Source organism: Eleutherodactylus coqui, chromosome 11 (genome assembly GCF_035609145.1).
Source record: "Eleutherodactylus coqui strain aEleCoq1 chromosome 11, aEleCoq1.hap1, whole genome shotgun sequence".
NCBI lineage: Eukaryota > Metazoa > Chordata > Amphibia > Anura > Eleutherodactylidae > Eleutherodactylus > Eleutherodactylus coqui.
The window spans coordinates 130,970,617-130,983,125 of NC_089847.1; positions in this window are offsets into that span (position 1 = coordinate 130,970,617).

Consider the following 12,509-nt stretch of genomic DNA (forward strand, 5'->3'; position numbering starts at 1 on the left):
GGGCAATAGCTGCCTTCCTGTCATCAGTGATGTGTTTCTTTTGTGCAGAGATACAGTGTCCTAAAACACTACCTTTGTTTGTGCAATCTGCAACTTGTCTTTTGAAACCTTGCACCCTTCAGCTGCCAGAAACAGCAGAAGGGATCGGGTTTCAATTAGACAGACATTCCTAGTTGTTGTACATAACATCAAATCATCGACATATTGCAGCAGCTGTGTGTCTCTGTCTTCCGGATGCCAGGAAGACAACACATAGGCCAGCCCCTGAGAAAACTCTGAGGGGGACGTGGCCCCCTATTGCGGTAGTGTGGTCCAGCACAATTGTCTGCCTTTATGGGTGAAGGCTAGCAATAATTGGGATTCTGTGTCAATTCGCAAACTGGAAAACGCGTTCGCCAAATCTAAGATGCTGAAATATACTGCGTTAGAGGGTATTTGGTTGAGTAAAGTATGGGGATTTGGGATGAGGGGCATGTCTATAATCATCAATTTATTGATTTCACGCAGATTATGTACCATCCGGTACATCTGCGGCTGTCCTGGGAGACATTTCTTTTTCACAGGAAATAGAGGTGTATTATAAGGGGATCTGCAAACCCTTAGGACACCTGCTTCAAGGAAATCCTCAACTTGTATTGAGATTGCTCCTGTTTGGTCTTTGCTCAGGGGATATTGCTTTATGCACACTATAGCAGCTCCGGGTTTTAGCTTAATTTTTACAGGAGTGACCCGTAACAAGCCCACATCAGTCTTACCCATTATCCACAATTCTTCTGGAATGTCTCGCAACATTTCTTCAACGTCTGCATCAAGAATCTGGCACTTTTTATCAATTTGCACTAAACCTATCAGGGTTATCAACATCTCCTCAGACATAGGGCCTGTCACTGTAACACCTTTCTTTTCAAAGCGTAGTATCGCATTAATGGCACTCAGCACATCTGCGCCAATCAAATTTACAGGGAAATTTTCTGAAACCAGCAGCTGGATACAGATGTCAATCGTATCTGCTAGACGGATTTGTAAAGGTTTAGTCTGTTGCAACAAGCACGGTCCATCAATTCCTACTCCCCCCACCCGGCCAGGTTCAATCAATCTGGAAGGTATATCTTGTCTTCGTATTATTGAACGGTATCAATCATGAACCTTTGTTTGTTTCCAGGTGGGAGCATCAGTTCCACACTTGCATGTGGTCCTGGTTTGGGTGGAACAAACAAAGTGGGGCTGCCCATATCCTAGTCTGCTTGGGGGTATTCTATGCCAAGAAGCTGAGCGTGTGCCTGGCCTCTCCTTGATGGACATCGCACTTCATGTGTCCCCTTCCTCCACAGCCAAAACACACACCAGCCCTCCTTGCATCTTCCCTCCTTGGCTGTGGATGATGTACACATGTATCGTAATCCTTGCTTCTTCTTTGAGCATTTCCACTTACATTCTGTATGCCTACCCTGTACTGTAGACGGTACCATTTCTGGAGGGGCAGCTACAGAAATCATTACCGGCGACTGTTTTTGACTCTTCTTCAATTTCTTTTTATTAAATTTGTCCTCTATGCTTCTGGCTACCACGAGGGTCTGTTCAAGGGGGGTGTACATGCATTCTGGACACACTTCAGTCAACTCAGTCTTGATATCCTCACGTAGCCCGTTAATAAAGCATGTACGAAACAATTGTGCATCTTTACTTGAGACAGGGTTAATATCATACTCCTGATCGGTAAATATTTTAGCACACCGGGCATGTTATTGATCAACTGACTCATCTTGTCCCTGAACTGCTTCTGGCAGACTGGGTGACAGTTCATTACAATGCTGCTTACTTAAAGCATGCAAGCGTTTAACAAACTGAACTCCAGATTCTTCGTTTTTTTTGTTCTCTGGCATGTCATCAATGTCATCACCTGCTGGAACAGCATGAATTTTGGTTAAAATTGGTGCACCAGTGGCAAGAGAGCACAACCCAGACAAATCACTCCATGTTGCATCATAATTTTTCTGGATACGATCTATGTGCTTATAGAAGCCGATTGGGCTCTTATAACAATCCGGTAGTTTGCTAACCATGACCAGCTGTTCTGATTGACTCCACGGTTTAAACCAACTCGTAACTTCTTTAACATCGCGTCCCTCCTCAGAATGTGTTGTAGACTGTACAATGACTGGATACGCTTTATGGGTGACAGGTTGCAACACTAGGTAAGGTCTTATTACATTTACAAACCCAAGAATTAGATCGTGTAGGTCTGTTATTCGGTTGCCCGCCCTCCCTCTGCTCTTCTTCCCTTCTTTCTGCTTCCTTGCTTTCAGGATCCACCTAGGGTGCATCTCCAAGTCGATATGGTTGACGAGATACAGCCCAGCTGTCACCTTCTACTCTTCTGATGTACAAATTCTGTATGTGTTGTGATACAGCAGCATTCTGGTGATGATGACTGTTTGTGGGAGACTGTGGATCAGATGAATTACTCATATTCAACTGTAGTGTATCCATCCGTTCACACAGGCTGCTGTCCGAAAATGGTGAACTTTTATGCCCTGTACTAGGAGCGAATGAAACATGTAAGGGGGGCGGGGTGCAGCACTGGGAGATTGTAAATTACTCTGTGACCACACAATGCAATCCCGTAAACTCGGATACAAAGTGGGCACAGATGGACTAGGTAGTGACGTGTACCCAGTAGAGCCAGTGGAACCAGAAATACTGTATTGAGGGGGTTGCTGTATGAACCCCTCAAATTGGATGGGAATACCTGTAACATCAAGGCTGTCACCTGGTCTGCAACCAAAGGGTGTGGACGAGGAAAGAGGTCGTAAACACGTTTCAAACCCAACCTGCTGGTTGGGGGGCGAAGCCTCCTGTTTAATCGGAGTAGAATGTGCCTCCACTGCAGGCTCAGCTGGAGGATTGGATGTGGGGGGCACTACACTCTTTTTAGGACGTAATTCCAGATCGTCATCTACAGAGATAAGGGGATCAAATCGTAAAAAAGCATCTACCCAGGCCTGAATTTGTGCCCCAAAACCATTAAAGGCGATCCAACGCGCTTCCTTTAGGGCAAAATCACACCATGCCTGCAAATCAAGGCAACCCATTCTCAGCATTCCAGCCTTACGCAATATGGTAGCAGTATTCTTCATCGCAGCCTTCCCAAACGTGACTCTTACCAAATCAACAATTGTGGGCTTGTACTTTGACATTCTGTTGAGTTTGGTAAGTATCACCCCCATAGCAATCCGGCAGGAAGACCCAGTCCAGTCTTTGGATATCCAGCTATGTGCAAAACCTTTTGTCCAGCAACTGTCAGTGGGCGGCTCTCCCAGAGCCCAGTTACGTATACCTACACTCTATCGGTAGCCAAAAACCGTAGAGTCATAGTGAAACCGTGGGTAAGGCAGGTGCAGATTATCCAGCAATTGGCACAACAATGGCACAACTTATGTGTCGATGCTGGAATCTCTTTCAGAAGCATCAAAATTATTAGGACATTCAAGCTCATCTATCCAATATGGAATATACCAGTGATTATCAATTATATTAGTCCAAAGACTTTCGCTACTTAAGATAGGAATCACATGACATGGGATTTCAAGGTAGAACTGATGGTTAAAATAATAAGTACAACGGGAAGAAATATTAGGATGTATATGACATAACACAAAAGGGCTGGAAGAGGAAACTCTAGTTAAGATGGCTGTACAGATACAAAAGTCACAAACCCTGCAAGCTTCAAAAGAACCAAATGTGAGGAAGGAAACCTGCTCTATGATTCTTATAAACTATGTATACAATCCACACTGTCATCAATAACATTAGGCAAAATGCAAGAAAACACTGTTCAGCACAATATGGATCCACCCACTTTAGAGCTGTCTCACATGGGTGTTGAGTGATATTAAGCATAATGCAAATTAACACAACATAATTGTACAGGAAGAAAAATTACAGCAAAGCAATGCAGAGTGGTATAACTGAAACAGTGGAGCAGGAAATCAAGACACTGTGTAGTGTGGAAAGAGTTAAAGCATGAATGCAGGACAGGAACTGAGAAGAGTTACACTGTGCAGCTTGTTTGACAGGAGAGAACGAGTAGCAGTGTAAATGAGGTAGACAGTTTATGGGAAACAGACAAAAGACAAAGAAGCAACAAATTATTTTACCTGATAGGGAGCAAGTTCATAAATGCTGAAGCTGTACACCTGACACTGACACCGCAGGCGACCGCCTCTCTGGGCAGAAGTCAAGAGAAATCTCTTGCCCCAGGCTACTGCTTCGACCGAGAGAAGAAGGCCGCTGCTCCCCGTTCAGTAGTAAGTGTAAAGGAATAGCATCTCGCTGGGGCCTCCAAACTGTTGAAGTACACCTAAATCAGGTAAAAGCAATAAGTAAGAGTCACAAGTGACTTAGCCGTTAACCAAAAACCTAGACAAGAGATCTAAATCCAGTTAATGGTAATGGGTTCCTGGAAGTCCAGCCACCCAACACCGTAGTTTTATTAAGAGGAAAGGAAAGGCGTAACCATTATATTGATATGGGAAAGATTATACAAATGTCACGTATGCAAGCTATAGGATTATATACGTTTTTTGGTTACGAAATGATTTTCTCAGGCTTAAGATATCAGTTTTGGCGTAAACACATTGGAATTTTCAGATGTCGTGTAAACAGAACAATTAAACGATAACCCATACACACTAAGCAATTCTAACAGTATCCTGATACCATTTCTGAGATAAATTGGGAAATAATTGTGTCTCCACATTCTGGAAAAGTACATCATTAACAAGTCTGTACACGGTTCATGAGCAGGGTATCGTGTTCTGCCTGAATGCCTTAAAGGGATCATCATAAGGAACCAAAGTCTATGAACCAAACTAAATTTCTCTCACAACCTAAATAGGGCTATGCATGTAATAACAATATAATAATAATCTTTACAAGCGCTTACAAGAGAGGTGGAACAGAAACCAAACAATGTTTACATGTAGTAATCAATTGAGGGAAGTAGTAGGGGTAAGGGGCTTGCTCCAATGAGCTTACATACTACAAAAAAATAATACAGTGATACAGAAGGTAAAGGGGCCGGAGATGTGCAAGGACTGGTGAAATGGAGAGTGTGGAATGCTATACACAGACAATGGTCAAAATTGAGCAGTATAGTGGCTAATTCGGTATGACTGGGTAGCGCATTCCAGAGAACTGGTGCTACTCTGGAGAAGTCTTGTATCCGGGAATGAGAGGTTCGGGTTAAAGGTGCACTCAATCTAATTTTGTTAGGGGAGCGGAGGGCACAGGCTAGGTGGTGGATTGAGATGAGGAAGGCAATGTAGGTTGGCGCGGTGCTATGGAGCGCTTTGTGGATGAGGGTGGTGAGTTTAAATTGGATTCTGTATTTGAAAGACGGACAATGCAGTGATTGTCACAGAGCAGAGACATCCATGTAGTGGCTGGACAGGAAGATGAGCCTGGCTGCAGCATTCAGGAGGGATTAGAAAGGGGAGAGTTTGGCGCAGGGGAGGTTGATCAGCAGTGAGTTGTAATAATTGAGCCAAGAGTGGATGAGGGGAAACAGTGAGCATTTTTAGCATGTCCATGGTGAGAAAAGGGCATTGTTTTTGAGGTGCAGCTAACATGTTTGGGCAAGAGATAGAATGTAGGGATAAAGGGGAGATCAGAGTCAAATAAAATGCCAAGACAGCGGGCATGCTGTCTGGGAGTTATTGTGGTGCCGCCCACTGAGATGAAGATCTCAGGATGAGGTTGGTTAGCAGAGGGCAGAAATACGAGTAGGTCAGTTTTTGAGAAGTTCAGTTTTAGGTAGAAAGAGGACATAGTATTAAAGATAGCAGACAGACAGTCAGTGGCATTCTGAAGAAATGGTGATGTGATTTCACAGGTAAAACTGGGTGTCATCGGCAAAGAGATGGTACTGAAAGCCAAATCCCCTGATGGTTTGTCCAATATGAGCTGTGTAGATGGAGAAGAAACCACCCACTACTGAGACCTTTTCATCTGTGGTGATTTTTTTTTTCTGGTTTGGGGCTGTTCTATGATGACCCTGATAGGGTATCTCTGGCTAACAGTAAAATTAGAGGGCTATGTCAGAGAAAGCTATCCATTAAAGATTTTTGCGCTGAGTTTTGCAGATGGGCAACCAAGATCCAGTAGAATGACCCTGAATTGCTGAGCCAATTATGTTTTGTGCTATGTAACAAAATTAAACGCCTTAAGGCTTTATATTTCGCAACTAAAAATCTAGATGAAGCCATGTCATTAGCCATGCGGATTGCTCAGCGAGTTATAGAGTCCGTAGAATCCACTGATCTCGAAGAACTCATGCAAGTGTGCTCATTATCTGGTGGAGCTGAGAGAAGGGGAAAGCAAAGGAGCAGTGGTCACTGTTACTTTGTTCCAGTGTACCCTCTTCGGTGATCTCAGTCGAGAAACCAGTTGGCCTGCAGGTTAAGGGGAAGTTTCCTCTAGGCCTGCAAATCTCCTGGATATCATCATTTAGGCTCGTCCTTTCTGCTGAAATACTTCTTACTGGGCGTAGCTGTCCGGTGACAGTTTTTTGGATAGTGGAACCGGAAACAATTTAATTCATCATAAGGTAGTTAAATGTCTAGGGCTATATATTAGACCTTTGGACTGTCTGAAATCTGTGTCAGCCATTGAGTCCACTCTGTCCCAAAAGTGCTTAAAATCTTTAGTTTCTGATGTTTAAGAATTGGATTATTTCATACTAAGAAAATAGTTTTGTTTGTCATGGAGTCTCTCCCCACACAGTTGGTGTTGGATTTGCCATGATTGAGGTTGCACAACTCAGTGGTGGATTGGGAAATAGGGGTCATCCTTAAGTGGAACCCTTCCTATAGACATAATTGCATGGCAGTAGATATTTTTGCTGTACAAACTAAAGAATTGCCTAAATTTACCAAAGAGTTTACTTACTAATTTTCTAAAGAAGGAGTAGTTAATTAACCACCTCATAGAAAGTGGGATTGTACTATTTATGTTATTCCGGACTGCAAGTTACTAAAGAGTCACATGTATAACTTGTCTGGTCCAGAAAGACAGTCCCTCTAGGATTATATTGCCAACAGTCTGAGGAAGAGACATATATGTCCATCCAATTTACCAATAGCCACTGGTTTCTTCTTTGAAAAGAAGAAGGATGGGGGGTCTTTGACCAAGTTTGAATTTTAAAGAACTTAATAAGATCACTAAATACAACCCTTAACCATTACCACTCATTCCCTATTTATTTAACCAGGTAATTAGTGCCCACTAGCTCTCTAAATTGGACTTGCACGGGGCATTTAACTTAATACGGATCAGAAAGGGGAACAAATGTAAAGCAGCTTTCAAAACTCCTGAAGGGCATTTTGAAAATCTAGTAAAGACCTTCAGCTTGGCTAATGCGTCCGCAGTGTTTCCGGCCTTCTTAAATTAAGCACTTTGGAAGTTCATTGGACATTTTGTGTTATGTTTCGCATGTTTGACAGATGCTGCAAGCTCTCCGTGAAAACAACCTTTTTGCTTAAGTGGAGAAGTGTATTTTTGCCATACAGGAGGTTACTTTACTGGGCATGTTATAACCCCAGATGGTTTTAAAATGGATCCAAAGAAAATCTGTGCTGTTTTGGACTGGGTTTAGCCAGAGAATTTAAAGGCCCCGCAAAGATTCTTGGTGTTCACTGATTATTATCGAAAGTTTATACGCAGATTTTCGGAGATGGTTAAGCCTTTGATGGATATGACAAGAGTACATGTCGTGGCTTGTTGGTCGTGACAATGTAGTGGCACGGGGGTCCCGACACAGGCCAAGACTTGTCGCCTTGTTATGCAGATTAAGGGTTAATGCACCATGTGTAGAGACTGCTGGTGTTGTCTGTCTTTGCTGTATGGGTGCATGCTGGATTAGTCATGCCTGGGAGTAGGATGGAGGTGTGGTTTTCTATTCAGTCTGCCAGTTTTCAGGTGCAGAGTGGCTTTATATTCTCACCCCACCTTGTGCTCAGTGCTTCTTATTCAATTCCATAGTGAAGAGCTTGGAGTTTGGAGCTCTGCTGTGCTCTGCTGGGACAATCAGAGCCCAGGATGAAGACCATGGGGCCATCTCTATCGTGACAATCACTCTGCTTCAAGGCAAGGACCCTTCACCTCCCTTGCTAGGTTAGGGCCAGACTTCCTTCTCCCTGGAGTAGTGCTACCATTCAGCATAGCGCGATGTGTGCCTATTTTCCACATTATGTACGTTTTCTGTTGCCTTGTTGATTGTTGTACTCTGGTGTCGCACGGGCCTTCCATCTGGATTACGTACTTCAGTTGTAGTGCTCACTGTTCTTCAGTGCAATAATCTATCAGCTACTGTAGTTGTTAACATCAACCTGCATCCATTCTGAGTGAGGTGCTTGTGTGCTGCACAGATGTGACAGTACAGTCCTGAGGAGAGGACGTGGGTTCCAGTGGTTGACATTAATTAAGAACTTACATAAATGGAATCCTGGTTAACCAGGTCCTAAGGGTCCAGAGGCCCCTCCTTGGAGGGGAGGTACTGTCACGGCTTGTCAGTCGCAACGGCATCATGGCATGGTGGCCACAACACAGGGTCTGACCTGTTACCCTGTTACTGTGCAAGGCAGAGATTGCTGGCTGCTCTACCAAGCAAGTTTGAAGAGCTTTACATTTCTACCACTCCCTCTTCCCTTGCTATCCCTTGCAGTATATATATATATATATATATATATATATATACTGCAAGGGGTAGTCCCGGCCAAGGAAAAGACAGCGGGGCTATCCTTATTAGGACAATGACTCTGCTTGTAGGCAGGGTCTCCTTATTTCCCTGTTAGGTAAGGGACAGATTTTTCCATCTTTAGTTCCTGGAGTGGTGTTCACTGTCCGCCATAGTTTTGGTATATTCTGTTTGCGTTCTGTGTAAACATCACCCTGCAACTGTGCTATGGTGAGGTGTGATTGGCGGATGTGACACATGGACTGACAATAATTGTTTTAAATATCCATAAAGGTCATATTATAATTGAAAATGATTCACTTTTGATACTGCATTGTATAAAAAAAATTTAAAAATTGCATGTGTTACCTTTCTTGGTTTTTAATGGTTTTAAACAGTTTTTTCTTCTTTGTGTAACTAATTTTCAACCAATTTTCCCCTGCCAGCCCTGAGCTCTATTCTGAATTACTGCCCTGAACCTGTTCTCCGTAACGTGACCTCTGGCTTGTTCCTTGTGCTAAAGTGTGCCAGCTGCCCTGATACAGACTACCTGACTGCGCTCCTGTTCACTCCCTCAGCTATCACATCTAGGCTTTTTGCAGCATTACATATGATAGTACTAAGACCACTTTCTATGAACCGACCTGGGGACCCCCCGCCTCAGCAAAGTCTACACCATGGCTGGTAGGGTTGAAGAGTGAAGTGCAGGGTACCACAAGTCTCATTTCAAGATTTTGACCAAAGACAGGCCAGTCTGTGGTTCAGTGGATCTGTGTCCACTGATCCTGGCAAAATCCAGTGATATGAGCACCTTCCCATGAGGCCTGGTCGTCGGTGTTAGACTAGCCAGGGCCAGCATTTTACTGCCAACCTTGTGGTCTTTCTTGTGGAACAGTATGGACAGTATACCAAGAATGGTGTGATCAAAAAAAAACATCCATCGGAATGGGATCTTGTGAACGCAAACAACTCATCTCTCAATTGGTTTTACTTGCAATACTAAACCTGACCAAATGATGTGCTAGTGAGCACAACCATTCCATGACCAACACAGCACACAACACTCTTGCATTACGGATGCATGCTATTTGTACATTGTCTACATTTTAATCATCTTTATATCTGAAAAAAATAGAGTGATAAAAAGAAAATGAAAATTTTATTTTTGAGCTTTTCCTCCAGACATTACATACAATAAGAATAGTCACAGTTGTTGTCTGTGGAAGCTAATATCAGATCTCTGTGTTGCTGAATGCTATATAAGATGTCTGACAATTCAGTTTGAGGCTCCTTACACTGACAGTCACTGTGGAGTCTACAGAACCTGTGATACTTCTCTGCTGATAGAATCTCCACATTTACAGGACCTCTTGATTCATTGGCAATGCTACTACTTGTGCTGCTGATTCTACTGCTGTGTGTGACACCTTGCAGCTCTGGAACCAAGAAACCATCATCAGCTTGCAACCTGCAAATTGTCCCGGCCTATGAGGACTATGAATATGTGCAGGATGGTGACATCATCATCGGAGGGATATTCTCTGTCCACTGCTTGATTGGGCAAAATTCAATACCAGAAAACCCATTTATGAGATCCATGTTTTGTGTCAAGTAAGTAAATGTGATACACTGTATTATAGAGAGGTGCAGCCGCTGAGCTCTTCACAAGGTTTTTGAAGGAAATCATAGAGGACAAGATTTATCAGGAGTGTCTTAAAAGGTACAAATGTAGAAATGAGTAAATATGGTGTAAATTGAAAAGAAAAGATATGTTAATCATTTATCTCGTCTGTATGTTTCCTCATGGATATCATACTGATGCACCAATACAGATGTAGCAAAATGTAATCTAACGCTGATAACTTGCAGGAACAAGTTATGTAATTTTACCAAAATCCATTGAAAATATTTTGAAAAACAAGAAAATGTTCTGTGCTGCAGTTTATTTACTGCATTAAGGGCGAGCACCCACTGGCGTTTGCGTTCTCCGCGGGAAAAAAACGCAGCGTTTTCGCAGCGTTTCTCGCGTTTTTCCGTGCGTTTTTCGCGGCGTTTTGCGTTAATTTCCATTGACATTCATGGGTGCATTAGGAGAAAAATAGGGACACATATGCAACTGACAGTTCCTATGTTAAAAACGCAAACGCAACGCAAAAAAAACGCCAGTGGACAGGAACACATGTTATCTCTATGCCTGTGCAGGAAAAACGCAAAACGCAAAACACAGGTAAAAAAACGCCAGTGGGTGCTCGCCCTAATTGTCAAGTTAAACTTTGTTACATCTGTAATTTGCATCAAACAGGCACACCATGCTAATACAATTCAAACATCTAGTGTCCTCCATGCACGTGATTCAGCACAGCAGTTCATCTATCCATTGACTTCAAAAGGACATAATTGCCAACATTTAGAAATGGCCTTCAGGGAAATTAACCATTCTACTGTTAGATATTTGGGGGGTCTTCATTTTTTTCATGCTTGCCTCTCAAGAGCCATCAGTTTTTCATGCTTCCTCCAACATAGCAGTTTGATGGCTTGTCTTTTTGCAGGATAAGTTGTATTTTTTACCATATCATTAAAAGTACCATATAATGTTTTGAAAAGCTTTTTAAAAATTTTCAAGCTGGGCAGAATGGTGGAAAAAAACACAAGTGGGCCATTTTCAGGGGATTTTGCTTTTACAGTGTTCATGGTGCGGTAACAATGCGATGATAACTTCATTCTACTGATCAGTTCCATTATGTTCTTACTATGCCTATTGATGTTTTTTTTATGTTTTAATACTATTAAAAAATTTAAAATATTTATATTTTTTAAAAATGAGCTTTTTGACGTTATATTCAGAGCCTGCATAACTTTTTTATTTTTATGTCGATGGGGCAGTGTGAGGACTTGTTTCTTGTGGGGTAGCTGTAGTTTTATTATTAGCATTTTTGGTACATATTACTTTTTGATAACTTTTTATTCAATTTTATTGAGAGACAGGTAACTGAAAAAACACAATTCTGACATTTTGTTTTACAGCGTTCACCATGTTAGATAAAAAATGTGATACTTGGATAGTTTGGGCTTTTTTAGATGAGGTGATACCAATTATGTTTGTCTTTTTTTTCTTTTATTCTATACACCGCTTGCCTATCCCCTGCCTAACCCAACCCTTCCTGGGTTACTTAAGGCATGAAAGGTGCCTCAGCAATACGATTCCTAGTGTTTCAGAAAAGTGTCTGCTTTATTCTGCTTGCTTTCCATTTCTGACCCTCAGGCTTCTTTCACATGAGCGCATATCGGCCGGCCATTTCACGGCAGGCCGATATGCGCTGTGATCTGATGCATTGGATTCCAATGCATCAGATCACATGAGCGCATTTGCAAGACGTAAAAACGCCCGGCCGGCCAATATAGCACAGAGTGTTTTTACGTTGAGCCCAAAACATAGTTCTGGAACTATGTTTTGGTCGGAATATGTTGGGTCGCTGCATGGGCTCCTATGGGAGCCCATAGCAGTGGCCATAGGTGGAAGGGAGTTTAGCAGCGTGTCTGCTAAACTACCTCCCTCTGTTCTCCTCCCTTTCCCCGTGCAGGCTTACCTCTCCTCCTTGCTCGGTCTCTGCAATGGGAGGGGACAGGGGCGGAGCTAAGCACTTCTCCTATTGATGGCTATGGGCAAGGGACAAGACATGGGCGGAGCTAAGCGCCCGCCTTGTTCCTGCCCCTTGTTCATAGCCATCAGGTCGAGGAGGCGGGGCTGACCATTGAGCAGACCGAGTGGGGAGGT